This window comes from Anoplophora glabripennis, unplaced genomic scaffold, assembly GCF_000390285.2.
Source record: "Anoplophora glabripennis isolate ALB-LARVAE unplaced genomic scaffold, Agla_2.0 scaffold1430, whole genome shotgun sequence".
Lineage (NCBI taxonomy): Eukaryota > Metazoa > Arthropoda > Insecta > Coleoptera > Cerambycidae > Anoplophora > Anoplophora glabripennis.
In genome coordinates, this window is record NW_019417505.1 from 55,494 (window position 1) to 60,729 (window position 5,236).

The following is a 5,236-nucleotide window of genomic DNA, read 5'->3' on the forward strand; positions in this document are numbered from 1 at the left end:
AGGGGCTTATAATAAACGAAAAAAAATAAATGCGTGGTGGGTTGATTTGGGGTGTTGAAAAATTGTATCATTGAGAATTATGGCGAAAGTTGACGTCAAACAAAAAAGTATCCAATACAAAAGTTGTAGATCGTGTAAAAATCTACACCTTTTAAAGGGGTCACTTTTTAAGATAACCTCAAAATTTCCGAGAAAAATGCGAAAAACAAGTTTTTTCTGATTTTTCGTTTTTTTATTCCTCATTTGCGCAAAAGTAATTTAATTGTTACCAAATTTGGTGAAAATATACCTTTCTGTGTCTTAAATAACCACAAATATTTTTAGATAAAAAAAATCTAGAAGTTTCTGAGATACTCATTTTTTTCAGTCAGAAACACTTTTTTTTCAAAGAAAAATTCTGCTTAGAAAAATCATCATACAGAGTTCTGCCGGTGATCATTTTTTTCGTTTTGACATACTTTTTGGTGAAATAAAAAAATCTGTATTTGCAGTTCAAAAACATGCTCAAAAATGCAAAAAAGATAAAAAATTACTTACAACAATGAATTTTTCAGTAATTGTTGATGTTAAGTGATTACAATAGTAATATCATCTAATTCAGAATTAAAAATGACTAGATTTTGTCATAAAAATAGCAGCGATGTATTTAAAAAAATTAACCTGATGATGGCCCCTCGAAGACGAAATGTCGGATTGCAAAAATGTTGATGCCATTGGATAAAGCGAAAAAAGTAGCAATGTAAATATGCAATTTATTTTCAAATTCGTTTTCAAATAAAGACTGAAAAAAAATAAAAACGATTTTGCAAAATTTTGGATTTTTGGGTTTTGCGTCAACAGTAAGACTTTGCAGTTAATACTTTGTATTGCTGAAATCTCAAATCATCCAGAGATAATTTATCATTTGTGCATTTATAGTTCGACTTAGATGTTTATAGCAAATACTGTACAAAAATAAAGTTTTGGGTCAAACAATGAGACACAGTTTTTTTTTTGTATTTTTTTCCGTAGTATTGAATGGTGTAATCGGTTATTGAATTTTTTTTAATTTAACAAATTATGAACAATTACTGAAAAATTCATTGTTGCAAGTTATTTTTTATTTTCTTTTTGCATTCTTGAGCATGTTTTTGAACTGTGATTACAGATTTTTTATTTCACCAAAAAGTGTATGTCAAAACGAAAAAAAAGATCACCGGCAGAACTCTGTACGATGACTTTTCTAAGTAGAATCTTTTTTTGGAAAAAAAGTGTTTCAGACAAGAAAAAATGAATATCCCTTTTATCTAAAAAAATTTGTGATTATTTAAGACACAGAAAGGTATACTTTCACCAAGTTTTGCCAAAATTAATTTATTTTTATGGAAATGAGTAATAAAAAACGAAAAATCCGAAAAAACTTTTAAAAGTTGTAGATTTTTGCATGACAACTTTTGTACTGGATACTTTTTTGTTTGATGTCAACTTTCGCCAGAAATCCCAATGATGCAATTTTTCATAATTTTTCAACTCCCCAAATCAACCCTTCGCCACCCCTGCTCACGCATTTATTTTTTTTAGGTTTATTTTTACCATTTCCACATATAAAAGTCCAGGTAACAATTTTTGTTTTCTCCAAGTGTAATTTGGTTGGACTATTATGTCAAAAAAAACATTTAGAAAAAATGAGGAAATGCAGTTTATTTAGATATATTTCCAAGTACTTTTATAAAGGAATAAGTATAAGACCATATATACAGTATTTGTACTGTAGAACATCTGTTGTTGGAAGAAATTAATTTCATTCTCTAGATGTTCTCGATTGCTTCATTGTGGTTGTGGTTTGAATATCTATTTCTCTGTTATTTTTTCAACTCAAAGTATTTTTCATCAGGTATTTTTTTTAATTACTGTATCTTTTCCCCATGGGCATAGCTAGGATTTTTGTTTGGGGTGGGCCCAGGGCTGCTGCAAGCTCTATCAGAAAGCCTCCAAAAAAAAAAAACAACTTACCGATATGATATTTCAAAACCTAAACACTCTAAGTATCTAAGAAAGATGATATTATTGAATCTTTTTTTTTTCTGGAGTGGGCCGTGCACACCCCAGTCGCCCCTAGCTACACCCATGCTAAATTTTTAGGAATTCATCATTGCAAGTGCTTACATATTTGTAGTACTTATATAAATAAGTAAATAAAAGCAAATTTGTTCCAATTTATCAAACTGTTGCAGATACCCCTGTGTAGGTATGTGTTTCTGATATATTTTTTTTCAAAATGCAGCTGTGATGCACTTCCTACAATGAAAGAGATTAACGGAGAACAATCACAAATTTGGTACTCCCTAGTTAGTAGGTTATAAACCCATGCTTCATACATGCTACTTTTAAAATCTTCACCTTTATCCTGAATACTTTGTTTTGAATTTGAGATGGGCAGTAAAGATTTATATTTGTTTTATATATATTTTTAATCATTTTTGATTTGTTACTTTTATTTATTTTTGTCATTAAAAGTATTTTTTGTAATTTATTTTGTTGAGATTTGTAAACAATATTTTTCAATAAACGGGCATTAAAAATTCAAATATTGTTTTTTTGTTTGATATATTATATCTAATTAATACTGTGATGAAATTTTTGCCTTAAAACAAAGATTGAATATTAATAGCTATATTGAATATACACTCAAAACAGAAATTCAATGCACAATGCAACTGTCAATTGAATCAAAAATGTTTCCTTTACAGAACAATTTTTTTATTGTATTTTCTTTAATATACAGTCTATACAGCATATTAAGAACTAAAACACTTAATTTTTTGGGACAAACGAATCAAGTGAATTTTTTGGATTTCTGAATTTGTTGAACCAATGATAGTTAGCACTATCTTAAATCTTGTTAGTCTAATCTAAATACTACTAGAACTAGTTCTCATATTTTATCTATTATTACATCAACTCCTGCGACACTAACGGATAAAAATTTTAAAAAATTAAGATTATAAAGTATTGGGAATTATTTGCAATATATTTTGATTAATATAAAAATAATTCGAACTGTACTGATTGAAATATTTCAGAAAATATTAATAATTATTTTTCAAATTTCAACACCTCGTTTTTGCGTATTTCAACATAGGCTTTTTTTCTATTTTGACCACCTTAATTTAAATATAAAGTTCGTACAATTAATTCTGAAATATATAAAATAACTGACAGTGCCACAATTATATCCACGCTTTAGAAAACCAAAAACCTATACCAGAACTAAAGTATATAGTGACCTTTGTTGGTTATTCCCTTTTTATAAATGAAAAATATTCATCACAAATTATTAGTCCAAACTTCGTTTTGAGTTATTTATACGTTATTCTACATCGGAACAATTCAGTTAATTTCTCCTAATTGATCAATCAGCTTTCGTAGTAACAGATTAGTTGAGATCTAAGGACCAAATTATCAAAGCAAATTTAATTTATAGTTAACTTGTTAACTAACTACAAGCTTAGAATGTGATTTGTACAATTAAAATATACAATGCCAACACATTCTAATCTTCTAGTTAGTTAATTGTAAAATAAACATGCTTTAAAAATTTGGCCCTAAGGTAAATAAAACATTATTGAGTTAATCTACTGTACTCTATCTAATCTGTCTTATTCTGTAACCTGTGTTCTTAGCTAATCTCAGTTATTCTTGAATGTTACTTTAGTCAATTAATAATGTGAGATTAACAGAGATCACAAATAAATAAAATACAGCCAAAGAGAATAAACTAATTAGTTTATTCTCTTTGATACAGCCTTGTCTGGTTAGCTACAATCATGGTCCATGTTCGACAGAACCGACACATTACGGACCCGTAGGACGCCCCGACGTTATCGACATTGCCCTCTTAAAATCTATACCGTTAAATGCCCAAATATCCACCCAATACGAAGGGTCTTCCGCCCACAATCCAATTTTCTGGATCTGGGGCGAAGACAGAAGATATGAAGGCACCTTCACGAGGAGGTTCACTGACTGGAGCGTTTCCGAACAGTAATGCAAGGAAACATGGCGCTCCCAGTCATCGAAACCACCCATGATCTGGAGGCGGCAATCCTCTCCCTTGAGACTGACATTAAAAACGCCCTGACTCAGACTACGACGGAGACTATTGTCCCCCGACTGACAAACCCCCGGGGCACCCTCCCCGATGACATAAAAAACTTAATACGTGACAGACGACGTGCGAAACGGCTTGCCACCCGCACCCGCCTCCCCCGACACAGACATGACTTAAACGTACTTAACAGACGGGTGAAGGCGGCTCTGGATGAACTGGCCCAGGATAACTGGGCTAGGCACCTGGAGTCGCTGGATCCACAAGACAACAGCCTCTGGAAAACGCAGAGGGCCCTGCGACAGACCGCTCGCCGTAAAATTCCTCCAATCCACGGTAGTGTGGGGGTGGTTTACACGAACCAGGAAAAGGCCGAGGCTTTCGCCGATAGCCTGGAACTGCAGTGTAGACTGCCTCAGCTGCCCGACGAAGACGAGGAATTCGAGATAGTGGCTGAGCGCGCGGCCCGACGCGTCGACAGAGAGCCAGACAATGACATAATCCCCCCCGCAACACCTGACGAACTAAGACTGACAATACGCAGACTTAAAAACAGAAAAGCCCCCGGACCCGACAATATACATAACACGACACTTAAACGACTACCACACAAGGGCCTCATGGCCCTACTAAACATAACAAACGCGACACTCAGACTAAGACACTTCCCTACCCGCTGGAAAACAGCAAACATAATCCTTATCCCAAAACCCAACAAAGATCACACCATCCCATCCAACTACCGGCCCATTAGCCTGCTCCCGGCTATGAGCAAAGTGGTAGAAAAAATTATCCTAACCCGTCTAAGAACCCACTCCCAAGAACTGCAAGTCATTCCAGACGAGCAGTTCGCCTTCCGACCCAATCACTCCACTGAACTCCAAATCCTTCGCCTTACCGAGCACATCACGGCGGCCTTCAACAGGGGACAGTACACTGGTGCTGTCTTCCTGGACGTCGCAAAGGCCTTCGATACGGTTTGGCATGAAGGCCTACTGATGAAAATGCTCACCAACCAATATCCCATATCCTTTACCAAACTCATAAAATCCTACCTACACCACCGAAAATTCCGCATCCAAATCCAAGATTCCCTTTCCACCACCCGTCCCATGGAGGCCGGTGTCCCCCAGGGCACCGTCCTGTCCC